Source organism: Balaenoptera borealis (assembly GCF_965194805.1).
Source record: "Balaenoptera borealis genome assembly, chromosome: 5".
Lineage (NCBI taxonomy): Eukaryota > Metazoa > Chordata > Mammalia > Artiodactyla > Balaenopteridae > Balaenoptera > Balaenoptera borealis.
The window spans coordinates 78,831,689-78,856,373 of record NC_138862.1 but is presented as its reverse complement, the minus strand read 5'-3'; the positions used below and the strand labels follow the sequence as shown (position 1 = coordinate 78,856,373).

The following is a 24,685-nucleotide window of genomic DNA, read 5'->3' as shown; positions in this document are numbered from 1 at the left end:
CTTTCAAGTCTTTGGTTCATAGTGTTTATACATTTGTGTGTGTGTGTGTGTGTGTGTTGATTCGCCTCCTGGTTTGGCACCACACTTTTTCTTTTTCGCTAAAATTTCTTCCTTCATTAAGACAGGTATCAGTTCCAAATACTAGGATGAATGTTTGTAACTGAGCTTTGTATTGTGTTGTTTGCTCTTAGCATCTTGTCACTTGTTTGTTGACAGACATTCTGGAGTTCTATGGGAAGTATGGGTTCAACTCTGCACCTATGAGGCCCTGGGCTTCTCTCCTCCAATGTAGTGTGTTTCAAAATAAGAAACCAACTCTTGGGCTAAATCATCATCATCTGTAAGTTCAATAAAGCCATCAGTAATATCACTAACTGGAAGAAATACTAACACATTTCAACCAGTTAAAACCAAACTGTCAAACCAAAAACTGTCAACAAGTTATCTTATCTTTCACAGCAAAACTGCCTTAAGGTCAATTAGTTATGCAGTGAAAAGTTTGTGACAAAAATGTCTATAGCAAAGGTGCTTACTGTAAAAACACCAGACATGCAGTATTTGTCAGAGGCAGTGGCAATAGCCACTATGCTTACAATGCCTGCTTAAAATAGAGTGTGGAGGCTATATTAGCTCTCAATCCAGCGCCGATGTATCAGGAGCACAGGTTCAAGGTAGAGTTGGCTATTTTCAGAGGTTTAGTATGTTGGATTGAAGAAAACAAACAAACAAACTCAACAATGACTGATGCCTGGGGCTGCGACCACTGAAAATTTCTAAACTTGGAAAAAAAGCAAGAAAGTCAGTCTCTGAAGAAAATTTGAGAGTATGCACAGGTGAATTCTCCCCACATGCAGTTAGGGTAAATATCCTTATTCTTAATTTAGTGATTTTTATTCTTACCAAGTATAAGTTCCAAGTTTTGTTCAAAGTAGACTCTGGACAAAGAGATTGGTAAGGCTGAAGGGTGTGGATATTATTTTTTTCTCTTTACTCTCCTCTACTCAGATATCCTGGTTATCTGCTTGTGCCCTGGCAACAGCTACATGTCTTAATGTTCTATACTTGAGATCTAGGGCATCATTTTGACTGGTATCTTTGTTCTAGGGGCTGGGAATTTGCTTGTGGTTTTTATATTTTGATGGTGTGGAGCAGGCATTGTGATAACATTTGTGTCTATTAACGTTCTGGTGTTTTAAACTCCTGAGCCACAAGAAAGCCTTGATTAGATTAATTTAATTTGGAAGGCATTTAAGGAACTACCCTATTCTATTAACAGAGTTCAGGCTGAGGATGATACGGGAACTCAGACTCTGTCCAGGGTTCTGAGCCAATCGACCTTCTGGCTGAAATGAAAAAGAAATAGGGAAGATTTTGTCTCTTGGCACAAAACATACAATAAGAAAGGACATTAATCTCTGGATCTCAATTTCTCCATGAGAATTTGATAATAGTTTGAAATTCTTATTGTTCAAATCTGAAACATTTTTATATTGAATTTAAAAAAAAATTATCTTTACTTTGACATTTGATCTCATTGTCTCTCTATATATTGAACGATGCTAAAGGGAATAATTTAGAATGACAAGAGAATGTTTGGTCTACAGTATAGTATGATTTCCTCTTCTTACCCATTTGAGTATTTTTTTTTAAGTATTTGTTTATTTATTTATTTATGGCTTTGTTGGGTCTTCGTTTCTGTGCGAGGGCTTTCTCTAGTTGTGGCAAGAGGAGACCACTCTTCATCACGGTGCGCGGACCTCTCACTATCGCGACCTCTCTTGTTGCAGAGCACAGGCTCCAGATGCGCAGGCTCAGTAATTGTGGTGCGCAGGCTCAGTAATTGTGGCTCACGGGCCCAGCTGCTCCGCGGCATGTGGGATCTTCCCAGACCAGGGCTTGAACCCGTGTCCCCTGCATTGGCAGGCAAACTCTCAACCACTGTGCCACCAGGGAAGCCCCCATTTGAGTATTTTATAGGCAAAAGCTAAACTGCCCACCTTGGTCCCAGAAGATACACAAAGGAACAACTTGGTAGATTAAGAGTAACTCTCGTAAAGGTGGGAGCTATATTACCCCAAGAGTGTGCTGGTCTCTTCCCTCAAAGTGAACAGCTAGTCTGCCTTCAGGTGGCCCGTAATGTAAAATGGTTAAAAGACTTTCCCACATTATAAGTGTGATAATAAACAATATCCAATTTGAGCTATATACCACCTTGTGATTTATCTATGACAAGGTTTGCTATCCTCTACTTCCAAAGGAGAATAATAAAACACAGGGCGTAAGAATTTGCCAGAAGTCATGCAGCTACTTTATGATCTATAAACTATTAGTCATTGATATTCCTAAACAATTATATGAAATGGGAGAGAGACTGGAAACAGAGTCTTTAAGATAAGATTTGAAACAACATAAACACACAAGAACAGATTTAAAGATGTAAAAATTTATTGTGTGTTCAGATATAAAATTCTACTGTATGTTGTATCTACACTCAATTCAACATGCATTCATAGGGTATAATATCTACAACGTATATTTAGGAATCCTACTACACATAGCGCAGTGAACTAAGTATTGAGAAATACACTAAAACACAGTATATTCCTTGTCTCAAGAGTTCACCATCTAGTTAGAACCATAAGAAAAAGACACTATGAGACAAAATCACATATATTCAGTGCTATAAGAAAGGTCCTGTGATTATGGAGTATGACCACTTCTAAGTTGAGGTGACCAGAGCAAGTTTTGTGAAAGAAGTGATGTTCAAGTGTGCCTTGAAAGTCATCGCTCTTTTCCAGAGGTAATCCTTCTGAAACTTTCTTATTCCCATCTACATGGACTTCAGTGGTGATCACCAATTGCCAACACTGTTTGCCTCCCTTAAATTACTCCAAAATTTATTTAGCTGCTACTTTTCCTTATTCATGAATGCATTCATTCATTCATTTATTCATTCAACAAACATGGTTTTGAGGATCTACGTGGCTTTAGGAGATGGAAACACAATGACCACCACCGCCACCACCATCACTGCCACCAGAACTCATCTTTATGTCAAAGAGCTTACAGTTTACTGAGGAATACTGACCACCTCCCCATCAGGGGGAAAAAAAAATTGATGCTTTGGACACAGAGCATGGCAAATGCTATGAGAAAAGTAAGAACAGTGTACTTTGAGTTCACATAAAAGGGACACCCAAACAGACTTTGGAGACCAGGAAAGCCTCCCAGAGAAAAGTGATATCTAGGTTTAGACCTGAAAGATGAATGAGGGTCCGTCGGCTAAATGGGGCTGGAGAGGCAAAAATGTTAAGAGGACTCAGGAAATTTTGTCTAAATTATAGCTGAAAGGCACACCTGGTCAACCTTGATGGTGTGGGTCAACTGACTTCAGGGTTTTGAAATCTAAACTTCTCCTCATTGTCAGACACCTCTGCCTGAGCCCAGGTTATGTTGAGATCTCTGCAGTTTCAAAGGAATGTGGGAAAATGGGAAAATTTAGTTGACTAGTAAAGCATTTTATTGTGTAATGGAGAAAGGATTACACTTGTGGGAAAGCTAAAGGTAAATTATTAAATTGTGCAGAGCTGTATGTGCAGAAGTCTTTTATCTCAGAATGAGATAAGTGACAATAAAGACACAGATCTGTATATTTTAATTTTCTTAGGGGATAAAACCACAAGAATTGTAGGAACAGTTTAATTAGGAGTGGATTTTGTCAGTTAGGTAGAGAACCCTGTGTGTTTGTGAATCTTAGTGCCTGATAAATTTCTTTTAATAGGATAAGATAATCTAATTTAAGTATCAGTCCTTGTGGCTCTGAGTTCACTGCATGACTTCCTTTTCCTGGATACATTAGAAGGCTACATCTCTCAGCAGCCTCCATGAAGTTAGATTAAGACTGAGTGACTGATTAAGATTAAGGATTAGATTAGGATTGTGTGACTGAGTTTTAACCAATGGAATGTGAGCAGAAGAGATGTAAACCATTTCTAAACTTGGCCTGTGAAAATATCTCATATATTGTCTCCCTTTCTACAATATACTTTTTGTAGTTAAAAAGCAGAAGCAACTGAATCCTTGAATCATGGCCTAGGAGAACCACTGAGTAGAGATAACCTACGTCAAACTGTATCATGAGCAAGAAGTAAATGTTTGCTGTGTTAAGCCACTGGTATTCCGGGGATTATTTGTTACTGAGGCATAGCCTGGCGAACTCTGACAAATACACTCCTCCACTTAGAGGTATTCCCGTGCCCTTCTTTGGATTTTGTGAGGATCATTTATAAAAATAAGGCTTGATAAATCATTGGGCATAGAAGGTGAGGGAGCAGAAATCAAGAAAAACTTTTGTGTTTTTTGGTTTGTGTAGGTGAAATGGTGAATTGAAATGAGTAGGTCTGAGAATTAAAAGTATGAAATTAATTTTGGACATGCTATGTTAGAAGAGTATTTAGCTTTATATCATGAATGATCTTATAAATATCACGGAGGGTATTTTGTGTATATACTTGTGGTCTTATAGGTTTAATTTCCTGTAGAATCTATGGATATAACACCTACATTTGTTGATGGGTTGGTTCCTTCACGGTTCAGCTGAATTCTGGAGGAATTTTTCTGACTCCTTGGTTCAATGAATTCCCCAGAGAGCTGTGAAGATGCTTATTCTATCTGTGCTGGAATGGCCTTGAGTTGTCCACACACTCAAAGGAAGTAGATTGTTTAAATCATAATAGCATATTTGCGCTGCTTTCTCCTTGGCTCCCCCTCCCCCCAAATCTACATTTTCCTGAACATTTTTATGCAGCATACTCTTGCTCTTTTTTTTTTTTTTTTAACTTTGGGTTTATTTATTTATTTATTTTTATGGCTGTGTTGGGTCTTCGTTTCTGTGTGAGGGCTTTCTCTAGTTGCGGCAAGTGGAGGCCATTCTTCATCGCGGTGCGCGGGCCTCTCATTATCGTGGCCTCTCTTGTTGCAGAGCACAGGCTCCAGACGCGCAGGCTCAGTAATTGTGGCTCACGGGCCCAGTTGCTCCGCGGCATGTGGGATCTTCCCAGACCAGGGCTCGAACCCGTATCCTCTGCATTGGCAGGCAGACTCTCAACCACTGCGCCACCAGGGAAGCCCTCTTGCTCTTTTTAAAGATAGTTCTCCTTAGGTAGATGTTAAAAGCCAACACAAATCCAAGTTTGTTGCACAAGCAGTTTGGAAGGTCAGAATGATCTCCACAAGATATGTACCAGCAGCTAACTAAATTTCTGATTTCCCCAAATGACTTTTTTTCTTGTGAAATCTGCTTTTCACATCTTCCCATGTTCTTCGCTTAATGGCTGCTTTTATATTTCAAAAACTAACCAGGAAGAAGTATTTTAGAAAAGTTATTGTTTTTGTTTTTCTTTGAAATCTCTTCCATTATTCCTTGGTGTTTTTTTCCTAGAAGAGTATTTTGCATAGAGTGGGGACTAACTATGTATTTGCTGACTGGTTTAAAGATCTTGGTTTGGGCTGGAAAGAAATTTAGGGATCATCAGGTCCAAGCCTGTCTGTTTATAGATGAGGAAACGAAAGCCTAGAGAATGGGAATGTTTAGGCCAAGGTCACAGGAGCTGATTAGGTACAGACCCTCTGTTATTACTAATGCTGCTGCTCCTTTAATTATGTGCATAACTCAACAGTTTCACAAAGCCATTATTTATCTCTTTGGATCCTTACAATAACTATGTAAGCTGGAAAACACAGACATTATCAATCCTTTTGGTTTTTCACAAACAAGGAAATTGAGGCCCAGAAAAAGCAAGTCAAATTGTTGAATTATCTTATTCATTTATTCCACAAATATTGATTGAGCCCCATTTGTGGTCCAGGCACTGTTCTTGTTTTGTTATAATTACGAATGAAACAGGCAAAGTCTCTGCCCTCCTTTCATGGAGGAGAAAGAGAGAGAAAGCACTAAAATAAATAATAGCTGAAATGAGCCAGCTTGCCTCCTGACACTAATCCAGTGGTGTTTTTCTCAATGTTTTTGTTAATTAACTAAAACAAATGAAATATCTGATTGATTGATTAATTCTCTTTTAATAAGGAGAAATAACCCCTTCAAAAATTATTCTGTAAAGAATGCAAAGCCTTTTAGATGCAGCAATAAAAAGAGGGCTTCCGAGAGTTATATAAGTTTATGTGCTCAAGAGAATATGGGGCAACATCAGTACATGTTCCCTTTCTCTCCAGCTTTTTATGATTGGTCTGTAACAATTATAATAACAATCAAATATTTGTGCAAGAAATGTATTTGATTCAGTGGGTAACGTTTGACAGCCTTAACTCATGAACTATTGAAAAGTTCTTGCAGGAAACTCCAGCAGAATATGTAATACACAAGAAGGTATTCAGAGAACAGAAAAATAAAATCAAAGGAACCTGCTACCCAGTCTGTTTCATTAAATATGAAAATTAAAATACCTTAACAAAATGCTTTCTCTTCCTCTCTCCTCCCAACAAACAAAAGCTTTGGTAGGCGGCCTGAAATTACTCATCAAGGAAAAAGACCAGGCTCAGATTCTAAATGGCTTCTCTTGAATTAAGCAATTAATGCTAAAAGGAACATGTTGTCTCCTCAGCATTTGTAAGGTAAAACATTCATTGTATTTCCTGGCACGCTATCAAGGCTTTCCTTGGCCTAAGCCAGCAGAGAAATGGTTTGCTGCCTGTGCTCTTGACCTCTGGTAATCAGGAGGATTTGGCTGATTAACTTGACAGCAGCCATTCTCCTTAAGGACTAAGAGTGTGCCTGAGAACTATTCTCCTGGGGTCCTCTCGCCCAGACCCTGACTTGCTGGTCTTGGCAGGTCCATCGAGGCTGGTGTCTCCTCCATTTACAAAATAGGGATGTTACCCTATGATAAGTTAGGTTTCAAAACGCGTTAGAGTGATGCCACAGAATATTGTCTTTCCCTAATTGTATTTGTTCTGATCAGATCTTTCAAGAATATTGCCTTCCTCCTTAAAGATACTTATTGTTCATTCGCTCACTCACTAATTCAGACTTTTATTCAGGACGCATTAATTAACGGATTCCAGAGTGTGGGAGACGGTACGGGGAAGGCTCTGGAGTGGGGACGTGAAATAAGACATGGGGCCTGTCCTCAAGGGGTGCTCAGTCTGGTGGGGTGGGGGGGAGGTCAGGCAGGAAAACTCCTTATGACAGTAAAACGCGGTGGCTTAGAAGAGAGGCAGTTGCAACGTGCACTGGGGGCTCAGAGGGGCCTGAGGGCTCTCTTGTACAGGGAATAAAGCAGCGGTTCCCTAATGGGGCTCTGTCAGGAGAAGGCTGGAGACAGGCTGACCAGGAGGGCTTGGATTACTCTTGTGCCATCCCAGCCACCTCCTCCCCTCAATTGAAGACTTCCTCTTTTTCTTGCTTTGTATGGACATATTTCTTATGAGTTTTTTAGACCAAAGGACTTTATACAAAAAATACGGACAAACAATATAAGTTGCCTTCGTTAACTCCTGGAAGCACGAGTCAATGTCCTCCACATTTCACACGTGAGGAAAATATTTATCTTAAATAAATATTTGTTATTTTGTAGTCATTGCTAAAAATAGTGATTCTTAGTTCTTCCTCCATGAAACCTACCTACTAAAGTATTTTTGCATTCAATTTGGGAAGGTTAGCAACTGGCTCGGAGCAAGATAAATATTTGCTGAATGGGTGAACCGTTGCAGTGACTAGACCTATCTTTGTATAGAAGACCCACGTTAAAGAAATCGTGACATTTAGTTTGTTATCTTGAAAGTGAAATAAACTTTCTACCAAAGCAACAATAGATCTTGCAATGAGATCCTAAGTGATTCACTCTGACTCGGTTTCATAGGTGATCTTTTAGGTACCTGCCTGCACTAAGTGCTCGCTTATACTTTCTGTTTTCTAATCTTGGATGATAAAGGTAGATTTTATTCACTTAATTAATTTCTATGCAGCTACATGGAGAAGTGTGCTTATACTCAAACCATAAGTGTTATTGTTTTCAGCATTTACTTTATGATAATCATGTTGCATAGTGGGGGGAAACCTGTATTCTAGAGTCAGAGAAAGTGGTCCAAATTCTTGTTCTGTTACAAACTGGCTGTGTAACCTTGGCCAAATTTCGTTCCTTCTCTGGGTTTCAGTTTTCTCCCATATGAAATGGGGATTCTAATCCCAGCTGACTTCCCTTATTGTTTTTGAGGATCAAAAGAAATAATCTAACTGGAAGTGTACCGTGAACTATAAAGTGTTACATAAATGAAGGTGCTTATTATTTGTTGAGCCCTGGGCCTGCCAGACCATATCATATTTTCCAGGGTTTTTTGTTTATAGTTGATTAATTCCTCCCTGCTTCTCCTGCTTTTTGAGGTCCACAGACGTAGGGGATTGGCAAAGAAATGAAAAGCTACAGCTTCATGTAAACAACTTCTCTCCCACTTAATGCTTCTTTGGTCTCCCTATTCATGTGTCTTCTTAGTCACAGGCACAAAGGAAGCAGTACCTTCCAGCCCCACGTTAGGATCCTGGCAGCTCCAGGACCTCAGACCTCTGAGCAGACCATCTTCTTCTTTTGCAAGATTCTTCATGGCAGATTTTACATTTTTTTTTCAGTGAGAGATTTCATTATCTGCTCAGAAAATGGAGCTTCTGTTTTTTAGTTGTTGTTATATTTTGTTTTATTTTTAAAATGTCTTTCACAATCGGCAAAGTGCTTCTGCGGGAACATCGCCCTCATGGCTTTCCTTCTTTATTGTCTCATATCAGATTAACTTTCCTGACAAAGTGCAAGGTGGATTTCTCCCTGCCAGCACAACGAGCACTGCTGATGCCTGGAACAGAGGTCGGCTCTTTGCCTAAGTTTAGAGCGTCATTATAGATAATAACAATTCTGGAAGCAGGACTTTGCTGGCAGTTTAGGTTTGGGGGACGATACATGAGACAGAAAAGCCCATTTCGAGGTATGAGGTGCTGACATCGGGAAAATTCCTTGTTCCAGATGAAATAAGTCAATTTGACTCAGAAGACACATGGAGGGGAGAGCCATGCTCTTGTTAGGTGGCATGACCTTCTTCTAGTATTAAAAATATATACCATTCTACTTTCAGACAGAGCTTGAAGGTTATACCGTTCTCTTTTTCTTTTTTTTTTTTGCAATACCTTTTATTCTTTTTTTACATAAAAATTATTTATTAAAGTATAGTTGATCTACAATGTTGTGTTAGTTTCTGCTGTACAGCAAAATGATTCAGTTATGCACAGATGCAAACTATCATATATAGAATGGATAAACAACAAGGTCCTACTGTATAGCACAGGGAACTATATACCTCTTTCTTTAGTTGAGGGAATCTGGTCACGGAACCAGGCAATGAGTTTGGCTCCTAGTTTTACAACTTGCTAGCTGGACAAAAATAGGTCCGATCTATGTTTATTTATAAAGTGGGGATAAAAATATCTGCTTTACCATCCCCTGGTGTGTTGTGAGGATTAAGTGACAATTCCTTCATGTGCGTGATGCCTTCTGATTTTAAAGCATTTTCACGTAAGAAGTGGGGAGCATGAGGTTAAGAGCATGGGTTTGTGGGGCAACAATGCATCTGTATCCCATTCCAATGATTTCCTAGCTTTGTGACCTTGCACAATTTGCTTAAACTTACTGAGCATGGATTTCCTCATTGTTCAAATGAGAATTGTGATACCAAATTTACAGGGGCGTTAGAAGGATTAAATGATACATGTGAAGTGCCCAGTACCTGCCTTGTGATGTGCACTTTCTAAGTGGTTGCTAGTTATACCTTATTTGATTTCTACCTAATACTGTGAGGAAAGAAGAGCATCTCTTTTTCACATGGTTTCCATTGTGGAACAATTGGTAACCTAAGGCCCGGAAAGATGAAATGTAATTTAAGTTACTCTACTTAAATCTAGCAGGAATATTCTGTAAAGCAACATATAAACTTAGAGCCTGTGACCACTGCTGGTTACAATTAAACTGCATCTTCCCTTTGAGGCAGCAAACATCGTTCCTGAAGATGACCTTGGGGAAAAGACAGCGGAGATTTAATGCTGTTGATTCACGGAAAGGCTACTGCTCGCTCAATGGCATGCTTGGAGCCTGGGGCATCCCCTACAGAAGATCCTTGCTTTTAATATTTCTGATACACCTCCAAGGTGGCGAGAAGGAATGTGGGAGTCTCAACCAAAAGGGAAGATTGTGATACGGGAAGTTGTTTTCAGTAGCCAGGCAGCGCAAGACCATTACTCAGATGCCTGCTCCATCAGACATCAGGGTCCCGGAGTGTGGGATGTCAGACATGGAAGGATCTTAGAAATCATCTAGGCAATTATATATGTGAATAAACAGACACTATTTACCAACGTTGAAATTGTACCTGTAACAGTATGTACTGTTACCAATGGGCCAAGTTCGTGGTTAATCTGAACCTGGACTTGGCCTCTCGATCCCCAATTTAGAAAGTCTCACCTTTGCTTGGAGGCCCTGTAGGGAATCTTGACATGCACATAACACAGTCTTTGCCCTCAAAGCCAAAAAACGAGATCAAATGTGGACACGTGTGACTACGATCCCAGGTAAAGGTCTTAGTTCTTTTCAAAGTAATGTGGAAAGTCAGAAAAAAAACAAACCATACCTGTTCTGGAGAATCAGGGGTGAAAACTCACAAAAAGAGGTGGCCCTTGAGCAGAACCTTGATGACCAGATGCTATGGAAGAATAAGAAATGTACACAATGAAAGACCTAAAGCAAAAAGATGGTCATGTCCTTATAAGTTTAAGAGAGTCTGAGTTCTTCGTCTTCCCTCAGCCTCAGTTACTCAGGAAAGAGAGAACAGGCTTACTTCCCCATGTGACTAGGTGATGTATGTGAAAGTGTTGTGCTCAATGCTCCCTCTTTTTCTCATTCCCTCCCCAAAACCAGACCACAGGTCTCAAGAGGTGGTCTATCATCTGGGCTGTTGGTTGTTCCGATTTTTCCTTGTGGCTTAAAAATGTGCATAAGACTATCATTGGGCTGTTGTGAGTGGTGGATCATAAAAATACCCTAACAATTTAAAAATAAATTGTGTACAATCACAAGTCAGAGAGAAGAGATTCCTCTATGTCACACATTCCCTGTGAACTCACTTTGCCAGAGTCGCATCCTGTTATTGACTAACCTTCGTGGGTTATTCCTGGAGCAAGGACCGCCATCGTGCACAGGTGGAATCCTTGCGCTAGAGGACGCTCAGGGCCGAGATCATCAGCACTGTATAGAGAGACTGAATGAGGGAAGGAAGGGCTGTCTTAAAGAAAGGGACAGAGTATTGGAAGTTGGGTGGAGGTACCATTGCCAGATTTGGTAAATGAAAATACAGGACACCCAGTTAAATTTGAATTCCAGATAAACAAACATACGGTTTTAAAGTGTATCTCAGTTATCACGTGGGACATATTTATACTAAAATCTATTATTTATCTGAAATTCAAATTTAAGTGGGCATCCTGTATTTTATCTGGCAACCCTAGGTGGATGAGGCACCACACACACGAGATAAAACAGGAAGCCTAAAATCCCCAAGCCACTCCAAGAAAGGTGAGGGAGGGAGGAGGGAGGAGCAATGATGGAGAAATGATGCAGCAACCCGTGGCGGAAATCACACACAGGAGGGGAGAACACAGAGGCAGGCTAGCTTCCATCTCTGTCAACCGCCATGAGGGGGGTAAATGATAATAAAAATACCTTTATAAAGAAAGAGTTTATAATTTAAAAAGTGCCCTTAGTTCCCTTATCTCATTTTGACCTCACATTAACAAATATGAGGACAGGTCTCCTAACTTTAGAGATGGTGAAAGGTGAGGGTCCCAGAGGTTAGGCGACTTACCCAAGGACATGACACGGATGGTGGCAGTGTTAGCACTCAAGTTCAGTTATTTTTTTAAACTTGTATTTTGAGATGATTTCAGGCTTACCAAAAAGTTGCAAAAATAGTACAGAGCATTTATGTTTACCCTTCACCCAACTCCCCCTAACATTAATGCCTTGTATAACCATAGAACAATAATCAAAACTAAGACGTTAACCTTGGTACAGTATTATTCACTGAAGTACAGACTTTATTCAGATTTCACCAATTTTTCCACTAATATCCTTTTTCTTTCCCAGGATCCAATTCTGATTCCCACACTACTATCATTGCCACATCTCCTTCGTCATCTGCTGCCATCTGGAACCATGCCTCACAGTTTTTCCTTGTCTTTCATGATCTTAACACTTTTGAAGAGTACTGATGAGTTAGTTTGTAGAATAACCTTCAATTCTGGCTTACCATGTTTTTTTGTGATTATACTGAAGGTATTGGGAAGGATAATGCAGAGGGGATGTATTTTTCTCAAGGCATATCAGATTACGTTGATAGGTACTACTGGAAACATTAACCTTGATCACTTGGTAAAAAAAGACATCTGCTGGGTTTCTCCACTGTAAATTTACTATTTTTTTTTTCCTTTGTGATTACTAAATATTTTGAGAGGACATACCTTGAGGAGATATAAATACCATGTTTCTATTTAAACTTTCACCAACTAATTTAGCATCTATTGGTGGATCTTGCTTACTGCACGATTATTGTGGTATTCTGGCCATTTTCTATTTTTCTTGTTCCTTCTACATTTATTAATTGAAATTCTTCTGTAGGAAAGAGTTGTAGCTTCACTCTCATTTAAACTCAGTTATTGTAATTCCGAGTTTATTACTCCTGTCACTAAAGCACAGGTGAAAGAGAAAGTAAAAGAGTTTGGGTTACTGTAAAGGTATGGTTGTTTCAAGTGTGCCTTGGAAAGGGGATGGGAATTATTTTGTTCACTTCACAAGTATTGATCAAACACTTATTTCTATACAAGGCATTGGGTGAAGCACTGTGAAGAAAAGAAAAATGTACACATATCTCAAGGAGGCTGATAGAGGTGAATACTTAAGGCACTCTATTAAAGTGATAATGAAGCTTTTCAGTTGAATACTGAACTGATAAATGACTGCTTTGGTGGTTATGGCAAGGACAGGTATATCCATAAGGTAGTTATCAAGCTCTCACTGCAAGGTCTGCTCTGTGTAGTGTAAAGCAACCCCAGCCAGATGATGATGTATGTGCAGATCTTGGATGCCTTCGTTCATAGAGTTATAAGCACCATAGTCTCTCTTAAGTCAGAGAGAAGAACCCAACTAAAAGATAACCATTTGACTGCCTTTGAGACCCACAATTCCTTTTCTGCCTGAGAGAAACTATGAGGCTTCAGAGAATTCAAGCATTGTTCCTCATTAGGAAATTGGAAATTCCTTGGAAAAGTTAAACTTCTGTTCTTGGTGCTTTCTTTCTTAACAGGGGACTGAAACAGACCATATAAGTATAATCCCAGTGACCCAAATATCATCAGAGGATAAAGGACTGGCATGGTCAAACGATTTCTAAACTGTAGCCTATTATTTTAACCAGCAGTCAATAAAGCTAAAGGACAGCTTTAAAGAGAACACTAATTGTCCTTTTATGTGCAGTGTAATGAGATCCATCTAGGGGCAAATGTAGCTTCTCCTTGTGTGGGTCAGTGGTTTACTATCCTATCTCCTGTTGGAGGAATCATTTGCATATTCAGGCAGAATGTGAATTGTTTAGAACACCTCATGAAGAATGCTGATGTGAGGAGAACCCAGCTCCATTGCACTAATACCATTAAAAAAAAAAAAAAAAATCTTCCCAACTGTTGAGCTTATTCCAGCTACAACAGGCCTTCATTTACATTCTTACTCAAATGCAGGTAAGTTTGAGATTCAGGTAGTAGCCTGTATTTTAAAATGAAGAAACTGAAGTCCAGTGCTATTCTGTTATTTTTGCTAACAATGGTGGATCCCAATCTTGGACCCAAATGCTCTGATTCTAGAGTGTGTATTTTTTACCTTATGCAATGTTGCCTGGGGACAGTGATATTTCTAAAATTCTTTATGACTGTACGTAGAGTAGCCATATGTCCCACTTTGCCCAAAACAGTTCAGATTTATGCTTTTTGTCACCGCATAATTATCAATAGTTTGACTTTCTACTCTAAAAAAATGCCCTGTTTTGGACCAGAGAACATAGGGTCACCCTATTTATAGGACGGCTCAGAGAAATTCCAACTTGGGTTGCATGTGGTCTTTAAACTTATGTTAAGGAAATCACTGATAAACTACTTAAATATTAAAAAATGATTGCCATTTAAATATATTATGATGCATTCTGATGGAATAGTATGCAGATATATATTATATACATATATTTAATGACCTTGGAAAAAAGCTCACAAAAAGGGCAAAATTATCATAATTTAGTCCTAGTGTAAGCATGTGGTTATAGCTGAGTAATGAGATGGTTGATTTCTTTTTTAAAAATATGTTTCTGGATTTCCAGGTAGTCTACAATGAGCATGTGAAACATTTGTAGCAAAAAATAATCTTTAAAATCTCTCATTTAGAATTAAGGGGTCTCCTTTGATAGGAGACTATGAAATCACCAAGTTGAAGAAAATAAGACCCTATAAGTAGAAGTCTAACAACATAATAAAATCCTTTCCACGAGGAGAACAGAGCTTTATATTGCCAAGAACCTTCTGACCATGTTTTCTCATTTAAACTTTATAAGAAAGCTCACAGTCAGTAAACGAATTCCCTCCCCATTTTGCAGGTGAAGCTAAAATGCAGATGTAGAGTGAATGAGGCGGCTCTGGGACCTCAGAGTTCGTCCTAGTTAAGACTCAACACCACTGACTCTTATGCTAATCCTATATTGGCTTTTTTTTTTTTTTTTTAACATCTTTATTGGAGTATAATTGTTTTACAATGGTGTGTTAGTTTCTGCTTTATAACAAAGTGAATCAGTTATACATATACATATGTTCCCATATCTCGTCCCTCTTGCATCTCCCTCCCTCCCACCCTCCCTATCCCACCCCTCTAGGTGATCACAAAGCACAGAGCTGATCTCCCTGTGCTATGCGGCTGCTTCCCACTAGCTATTGATTTTACATTTGGTAGTGTATGCATGTCCATGCCACTCTCTCACTTCATCCCAGCTTACCCTTCCCCCTCCCCATATCCTCAAGTCCATTCTCTAGTAGGTCTGTGTCTTTATTCCCGTCTTGCCACTAGGTTCTTCATGACTTTTTTTTTTTTTTCCTTAGATTCTATATATATGTGTTAGCATACTGTATTTGTTTTTCTCTTTCTGACTTACTTCACTCTGTATGACAGACTCTAACTCCATCCACCTCACTACAAATAACTCAATTTCGTTTCTTTTTATAGCTGAGTAATATTCCATTGGCTTTTTTTTTTAAAAATAAATTTATTTATTTATTTTTGGCTGTGTTGGGTCTTTGTTTCTGTGCTAGGGCTTTCTCTAGTTGCAGCAAGCGGGGGCCACTCTTCATCGCGGTGCGCGGGCCTCTCACTATCGCGGCTTCTCTTGTTGCGGAGCACAAGCTCCAGACGTGCAGGCTCAGTAGTTGTGGCTCACAGGCCCAGTTGCTCCGCGGCATGTGGGATCTTCCCAGACCAGGGCTCGAACCCGTGTCCCCTGCATTAGCAGGCAGATTCTCAACCACTGCGCCACCAGGGAAGCCCCCATTGGCTTTTGAAGCTAAAAGTGTGACACTGAGTTTATAGTTAGAGGCTAATTCCTTTGCTCGTGCTGCTAGTCTCTCACTGTGAGCACAGATAAAGGAGAACATAATGCTGCCACGGTATCACACAGGGGAAATTAAGAGAAGCTTTTCCTTTCTGTAAGCCACCATTTAGCCAGCTATTAATTTCTATCTTGACCCACTCAAAAGTACACTGACTACAACGTGGAGACTTAGGCCCCAAGCCTGAGTCTGTTGTGATTGTGCCTGCCCGGTGATGATTTATGACGACCTGCTTTTTTTCTCTGGTCCTGGGTTTCACCATCCACAGAATGAAAACGGGTAACCGGATCATCTCTGTGGTTCTCTCTGGCTCTGAGAGGGTGTGATTCCAAGCTTCTGAGCTTCTGGGGAAAAGAGGGGATTCCAAAGCTGTATTCCAGAAGCACCCTGTCTAATTGGGGCTCTACTTTTCTTTGCATTTGGAATGAGCCCGAAAAAAAGGTCATTTTTGCATACATCTTGAGGTTGTGCTCCAATGTCCTCATTAAATAACAGGATCCCAGACTGGCAGGCCCAGGGGAATATTCAGTCAAGGAGAAAAAGGCCAAGCCATTACCAGAACACTATCATCAGAGCTGTAAACACAAGCATTCATTCCTTCCTGGGTTTTAGCTGAAAGCCTGTTCCATTCTGCTCACTCTCTCCTCATACAGGTTCCGTTTGTCAAATGTGTGTGACCAGTCCAATAAGTCACCATAGGCGGGAAGGGAGAAAGAGAAAGAAAGAAAATTACAACTGTAAATAGACTCTGAACATAGAAAGATCAAAATAGACAGCCTCTGGCTTTACTGGGTGAGTCACCGCAGCAGCTCAGACCTCAAAAACTAGCGTGGCTTCTCTCCTTAGCAGTCTTCCTGTCTGGAAAGGAAATGCCGCTCTGATTGGAGGTATTGGCCATTTTACAGACTTCAAAGCAACTTAGGCAACTGAACAGACAAGAGGGGGAACAGGTAAAACGGTTTTTCCAAGTGCTTGTCTGGAGAACCAACTAATCAGCTCTGATTTGAAGCTGCATGGAACTGCTTTCATCTTTAGCCAATGGTGTTTTGTTTTTGTTTTTGCTTTTGTTTTTGAGTATGGTGGTCTTAAGTTCTGGTGCAGTGTGTGTATCTTTTTTTCTCTCAAATAATGTGTTATTTTCTGGCTAAGACTTGGTTTTCAGTCACTGAGCTGAGTGCAGTGGGGGATGGACATGAGGACCATCTAATGAGGAAGTGGGACAAGTACACACATCACGATATTATGAAAGAAAATGTGTGCTGAAAACAGGAAAAACATGAGACTATGAAGGTGCAAAGGAAACAGAGGTGGACCTTGACGATGGCCTACCAGAGTGTGAGATTAGTGTGAAGGAAGGCCTGTGTGTATTCAGGATTCAGTGAAGAGTCCAGGTTTAGTTTGGCATGTGGGGTACAAGTAAGGGAGTAGAAGAAATAAGTCTTGAAAGACAGATTGCGACCAGATCCAAAAGGCCTTTGAATGCCAACATGAAGTTTTGGGTCTTGCCCTGTATTCTGTGGAGTTGGGGAGGGGAGAAGTGTGACACTATGGGAAGATAACAATGCCAACTGTGGGGAGAAAAGATGAAAGAGAAGTCAGATCCAGGAGGGTCAGTTAGGAGACACTGCCTAAATAAAGTGTGACCACTGTGGCATAATAAGAAATATACACTACTCAGTTTTTGTCCCTGGTTCTTGGCATAGAAGTCCTCAAACCCTTTTAATTTCTTGAGTGATAGAAGTAATAAGAGCATCTTTTGATCTTCTGACACAGAGCTCCTAAATCCCTTGGAATTTCCTGGGTGATAAGAATGTCTTTTTTTTTTTTTTCAATGAGATGACTGGTGTTTGGTGGTCCCTAGATAGCTTCAGGATTGGTGCTGGTTGCCAGAAAGAGAACAAGATATTATTAGAGGTTGGTACTTTCAGCCCTATCTCCCAGCCTCTGGAATGGGAAGAGGTGCTGGAGCTTGAATTAAACACCAATGGCCAAGGATTTAATCAATCATGCCAACGTAAGGAAACCTCCATAAAAGCCCGTAAACAATGGGGTTTGGTGAGCTTCCAGGTTGGTGAACACATTGAGGTACTGGCAGGGTAGCATACTCAGAAAAGCTCCATGCTCCTTCCCCCATGTGTTGCCCTATGTGTCTCTTCCATTTGGCTATTCCTGACCTGTGTCCTTTATAATAAATCTGTGATAGTAAATAGTGTTTTCTTGAGTCCTGTGAGTTACTGTGACAAATTATCAAACGTGAGGAGAGGCTTGTGGGAACCCCCTGAATTGATAACTCTTTGGTCAGAAGTATACATGGTAAAACTGGCATCTGAAGTGGGGACAGTCTTGTGGAAATGAGCTCTTAACCCGTGGGGTCCACCTTAATCCTGAGTCATTAGCGTTAGATAGCTGGACAATTGGTTGGTGTAGGAAACCATCCCACACACATTTGGTGTCAGAGGACAGCTCATTGCTCCCCACCTAGAACATTCCCTCTGGGGTTAGAGAGGAGAAGATCTACAAGAGAGGGTGAAGTTCATATGTCTAAACTTCTAGTCAGTGAAGATATCAATATAAAAATTCTCATCATCATAGAATGTGTTAGTGTATGTTGAAGTCATTGAGCTGAGGGGTCAGGGAGACTCAGCTGTGGCCAACTCAGCTTGACACAAACAAAGGAAGATTGCTCAGTTTGTAGAAATATGGGGTAAATAGTTTTTAACTGGCCTACTCACACTGAAGTCTTGATTTGCTGGTTGGGGTTCTGAATACTATCGGTTGGCTACTCAACCACATTTTTTTTCCAGCCTGTGGTTTCTTTCCAGCCATGGTCCCAGTTCTTGGTCTTTGGAAGGCAGTGGTGCTTGGAAGGAAGAACACATACCTATATGCTGGGTTTGCTCTGCTGCCTGTCTGATCTTGGGTAAATCACCTGCCCTCCCTGGGACTTGATTTCCCATCTGCAAAATGAGCCTGTTCTGTGATTCAGTGTCTAGGGCCCCGTGAGGCTCCACTAGTTTAAGATGTATATTTAGAACAGGCGGTCTCCACTGTTAATGTTATCTTTCACAATACAAACCCATCTCATTGAACCCTCCTGACAACCTTAGGAATAAGCAGTGAGGGTAACATTATTTTAACATATTTTACAGATGTGTAAATTGAAGCATAGAGACACATAGAAGGTAGGTAATTTTCCGAAGGATGTAAAGTGGTTTAATGATATAGTCAGGACCTCGGCTACCTGACTTTCAGCCCAGTGCTGTCTCCACTCTCCCAGGCTGCATGGATACCTAGGAAGGGTCAATGAAATACACTGAAAGGAACACACTCAATTTCCATGATGGTTCTTGAATATCCTGTATTTCCATTGTTTCTTCCCAGTGAGGTCAGGCCATAAGAAATGGAACCATTTTACAGGGTCATTACAAAGTTTTACTAGTAAAAGACATTTCTTTTAAAACCACTTCCATTCATTGGGATGGGTGCAGATGTCAAACTCCTCTGCAGTCATTACTTCCATGACCAGCTGCAAGAGGTTATGCACTTGGACGTGATCAGCAAGCAGAGGCTGGACCATCTACATTCCTCAGTGTGGGCCCCTCTGGCCATAAAATCATACTAGTTCTGGGCCAGAAGGGACCTTGGAGCTTATCCAATCCAATGCCCTGTCCAGCGCTTGATCTTTTCCATAATGGTTATAATGGTTGTCCAGCATCTTCTTGAACTACAGCAGCACTTCTGGAACCTAGACCTGTATTGTCAGCTCTCTGTTAACATCTTCACATGGTTGCCCCATTGTCAGCTCACATTCAACAAGACTGAAGCAAAACCTGGGCTATCTTCCTCAAATACTTCTCTTCTCAAATTGCACTGCCACCCATTCAGTCCAACAAGCTAAAACTTGGTCCTCTTAAATCCCTTCCTCTTCTGCATTTGGTAAGTCTTGATTATGCATCCTCTGAAATCTCTCTCACATACATGCCCTTTTGTCCTCACTTCCACTGCCCCTCTTCAGGCCCTGTGCCATATTTCCCTGGACTAGCTACATAGCCTCCAAACTTATTTCTCAGAGCCTTTGATCAGCAAATAGGCATTTTAAATTTCTAAATGGGAATACAGGATGCATTTCCCATACTTATTGGCCATAGAATATTTTTCTTCCAGAGCATCTCCTGGAAAATACTAGTTTAGCCATTCCAGATGAATTGTAGCCCCCCATCATTGGCACATGTGTCCAGCCCTCTTTGTCACTGCACTTGTTATTTCCTCTGCTTAGAATGCCCTTCTCTCTGACTCTGGCCATCTGGGGAAGTCCTGTGCATATTTCACGGCCCAGTTCAAATGTCTCCTACTCTCTGAAGCCTTCTTTGATCCCACGTCCCAGAATGATGTCTGAGCTCTCAGAGGACTCTGTACTTGTGTCTCTTATGATGTTTAAGTTATATTCTAGTTGTGTTTGTTTGTATCTCCCAACAAATTCTAAGCTCCTTAAGGGCTGGGAACTATATTTTATTCATTTCTTTGTCACAAGTCTGGAATGGTGATTCTGTTCTCTTTCACTTCCTTTGACATTCATTGAGTAACTTACGGTGGATGCTTGATGAACGTCATGTAATACACAAGCTTACAGTTCTAGGACAGTGGTCTCCAGCCTCTTCACCTCCCCCACTACTACCTGGTCTAGATGGCAACCTGTGGGGGTTATGTTGGGACAGGCGAGCATTGAGAAAGGGAGATGGGATGAGTCTATTGGCAATTACAGTACAAGATCTGTATGGGAGGGGACTTCGGGGAAAGGAGAGCCACTCCTGGAGAGAGGATATTGGGGAAGATTCCTGAAGCTTCAGTATCAGGTCTTATATTTACTGAGCACCTTCTCTGTGCAGGGTGTTGTGCCAGAGCTGTGGAACATATGAAACCTCAAGGAGCATCTTGCAAGTAGTTGGGTTGGTAAAGACTCCTGGTTCCCATGAACAGAAACCCAACTCTGCTAGCCAGGCTACAAAGAGAAATTTATTTTAAGAATGTGAGGGTGTCAGAACCCAGGGGCAAGGAAGTAACTAGGTCTTAAACTGAGCTGGAACCAAGGGATGGAGAGCCATAGGGAACCCAAGAAGCGGCTCTACTTTTGCCCTTGTTCTTTCTGTGTGTCTTTTCTGTGTTTTAATCTTCCTTCTTGCTATAGGCCAATATCAGTGCTGCCAGCTATTTGTGATTCAGAAAGCTGTGTTCGGAATGTGGCTAGCACTGAATATCACACCTAGCTGAGTTACCTTGGACACATCATTTTCTTAATTCTCCTCCCATCAATGAAATGAGAGATTCGACCAGCTCAAATGTCAGCTGGGATGGTCTGTTTTGACAAGTAAGTCATTTTTCAGACTCGGTGGGATTATAAATAAATGTAAAACACATTAAGGAATAATGACTCCTTGGGAAAATCCTTATCTGACTCTAGATTTCAGTGACCTTGGCCAGCCAATAAAACTTGTTCTGCTAGAACAAGTGAGCATAAGATTCCCCTCTGACATGTAACTCTTCTGCTTAGGAACATTCCAGTCCTCTCTAACACATGCTGCTTTCTCCTCTCTTCATCTTTGTTAGGACAGCAATTACCTCTCAGCCCTGTCTCCCATTTGAATTGCATCCCTGGGCCACTCCAAGGATATTATGCATATTTGAAACATATTTGCCAAAGTATCTTTCAATATCTTAAAATAGCTAAGTAACTCTCAATTTGAGGACAGTCCATGCATTCTCCATCTGTGCAATAATAACGCTTTCCTGTGTACACCACTACAGGATTTACAAAGTTTTTTTTATGTCTATTACCTTATTTGGTCTCTACAATAGACAGTCAGTCACTGAACAATCCTTATTGAGGGTCTACAACATACCAAGCACTGGGTATGTTCAGTTTTGAACAAAATGGACATGACCCCTGCCCTGATGGAGCTTACAGTCTAGAGGGACCGAGTTCATATTTTTATTCCTAGAGACAAGGAGACGAAGGTGAAATGATTTGTCCCTGGTAGGTGATAGAGCTGGAACTCAGCTGGACTGCCCATTCCCAATCCAGGACCCTAATTTAGCCATCCTTGTGTCTCACCACCGTTGGAAAATCCCTGAGCATTCCCTAGGTGTTATCTGAAAAAAATAGTTAATGCCAATGCAGATGGATGTGAGAGCAGCCAATAGAAAAGCCCAAAGTAACAAATAGAAGAAAGTAAGAAAATAAAGCAGCTCTTGAAAACCCCAAAGCGGGGGAAGGGGAATAGATCACAAACCAAAACAAGGAACAAGAGCAATAGCCACTGGAAAACAAAAACAAGAATGGTTTGTTCCCTTAGAGCTGGAACCCAGCAGGGTGTCCTTAAGTTGTACAAAGCGGTGTTTGATGCGAGCATCTCATCCTGCTGTGGACAGAACTCTACATTTGTATCTTCCTAGCATCCCTGATTGACAGGCTGAGCTGGACTCCGATGTGAAAAGGCCATAGTTTTACCTCTTGCCTTTTGAAGGATGATCAATAGGGGTCTCAGTGGGGTGACAGTGGGGCACAGGGTGAGCAGGGAGAGGGAGGAGGCCTCCATTCATAGGGGCATGCTTCATGCCCATGACACATTCTGTAGGCTTTTCTCAGGCCAGTACCCTCCCCCTCCTCACATCTCTGTAGGTATCAAGTGCAGGCCTCGGATGGTGGATGCATAGAAAGAGAGATATGATCTTTCTTTTCCTGAGCTGTAGGAAGAGAGCTTGTAAAGTTAAATGGGAATTTACATTTGCCTCTGCGCTCTTCCATCTTTGAGCTGAAGATATAGCCCCAGGGCCCCCAATCCCACAGCTAGTGGACGAAAGAAAACAGAAGCAAAATAAGAAAGATGCTTTCTCACACAGTCACTAAGGGTTTGAATGAGACAGTTTCTCTGCCTTAAGAGGAGGGAGATGTATGTCAACCATAATTCCACTATAATCCAGTAAGGGGCATGTACAAGTTCTGTGAAAACCCAGAAAAGAAAGTCATTAACTCCACCTGAGTGGGTTCTTCAGAGCTGAACCCTGGAAGTAGGAGTTTGCTCAGTAGAAAAGTATATAGTTGGGGTTGAGGGGCATGATGGAGGCAGAGGAAACATGTGAATGTGCATGCTGTGTTGGGAGTGTGTTTGATGAGATACTCGTGTTTCTGGTAACAGCACATTTTATATGGTGAGATAAAATAGATGATTGCTTGGGTTTTATGGTAGGCTACCAACTTTAACAACCAACCAATGAACCTCAGTGGATGAAGAGAGTAGACTTCCATTTCTCACTCACTTCAGAGCCTAGAGCAGGTTAGCAGGGAATTATGTTCCAGACAGTCATTCAGGGGCCCAATTTCCTTCTATCTGTGGCTCTGTCCTCCCGTAGATCCTTGAGTCTTTGCCCCTCAGCTGGTGGATGGCAACAGAGAATGAGGCAAGAAGTTTAAAGTTAAGGCCAGAAAGTTGTAGACTTTACCCCTGCTCATATTCCTGTGGCCAGAACCTAGCTACGTGGCCACACTTAGCTGCAATGGGGTTCTGGGAACTAGCGGTTAAGGGGAGAACATGTATTGTTGAGTAGAACAGTTTCTACCACAGCTTGGAGTCTGGAGTACAGGAGGGTGGAGAGAGTAAAGGCATTCTGCTTCCTTGATGAGATCTGATGAAAGCCTTCTAGCTTCCCTATGGGAAAAGCACGTGATAAAGGAGTCAAGTCAGGCTCTGGGTGAGAGGTGCCCGGTAACCAGACTCCTCAAAGAAAGAAGATGGATGATCCTAACTGAAAAGTGCTTGTACCTAGACAAAAAAATTCTGCTCCAGCCATGAGACAATGGACAAGAAATCATTTCAGCTCAGCTCTTAAAATGGGAACAAAAAGAAACTCAGCCAAGTAGGCAAATTATAGCCCCAACATTTAGAGCACCATGTGTTTACTGTATGTTCACACACCAGCTCTCAGCTGATCTTCAAAATATCCTTGGAAAGAGGACCTGGTTGGATATTATCATCCCCATGTCAGAAGTGGAGAAACCTATGCCCAGAGTGGTTAGATGACTTACCTGGGGTTGCACAGCAAGTAAAGATAGACCTGCAACTCAAACCCATATTGTGCTCTTTCTATAATTCCACAGATCCACCTCTGCATGGGGGAGATACTGACCACACTTTAGGAAGCTGACCCAGATCCAGTCCTGGATATGAAGCCAGGAGCCTGGGGAAATTCTCCTCCATTACGCGCCCTTCTGTCTGCTTAACTTTTGGAATTAGTGAACCAACTCCAAATTCAGAGAGCACGTACATGTTAGCTGTCAAACAGCGCATGAAGCATCTGATAGCCCTAATATCACTGTTTGTATTATCAGACAATTACCAGCCGAGCTCGTATTCGTAATTTGACTAACAACTTGCGACAATGATTATTTTTCCTTTCCTGGCAAAACAAATATAGCAGCATTTTCTTTTCAGCATCAGCGCTGATGCTCCTTGGCATTCTATCAGCTGAAGGATTTTTTTTTTTCAAAAAAAAAATGTTAGTCGTACTCCCCCACATCTCACTAACTTTACAGTCCCCCATGGCATCTGTGTGCAGTGAACTGAGCTGTTGAGACTAAATGTAATTTGCAATCAAGCTTCTGTTAACATGGAAATGTACCGGCTGGTCTGCTGCAATATGGGTTCTCATTCTGTCTAGCATATGGTTGCATTAAATCCAGTCTCCAGAATGTCTCTTGTTACCACATTGTCAATCCGTGCAGAGCAGAGAACCCTAAAAAACCACTAAAGGAACATATTTTTGGAATTGGCTCTTCTATTGGATCTTGACAAGAGCTGTCCAAAGACATACTTGGTTACTTGAAATGAACTAGCCCTGTCAGATCTATACACACAGAGACACACGGGAAACTTGAAACCTGGTTAGATGCTC

The 24,685-nt window shown here is 41.0% G+C and overlaps 1 protein-coding gene and 1 long non-coding RNA gene across 2 annotated transcripts in view; both read left to right on the top strand.

Annotated features, from left to right (window-relative positions):
- The window catches only part of TPRG1 (tumor protein p63 regulated 1), a 376,146-nt gene that overhangs the window by 171,582 nt on the left and 179,879 nt on the right, over nucleotides 1-24,685 (top strand). The window lies entirely within an intron of this gene.
- LOC309629411 lies at nucleotides 5,136-24,273 on the top strand. Its single transcript, XR_014245065.1, has 2 exons — nucleotides 5,136-15,363; nucleotides 15,670-24,273. It is a non-coding gene; the product is annotated as an uncharacterized lncRNA (long non-coding RNA).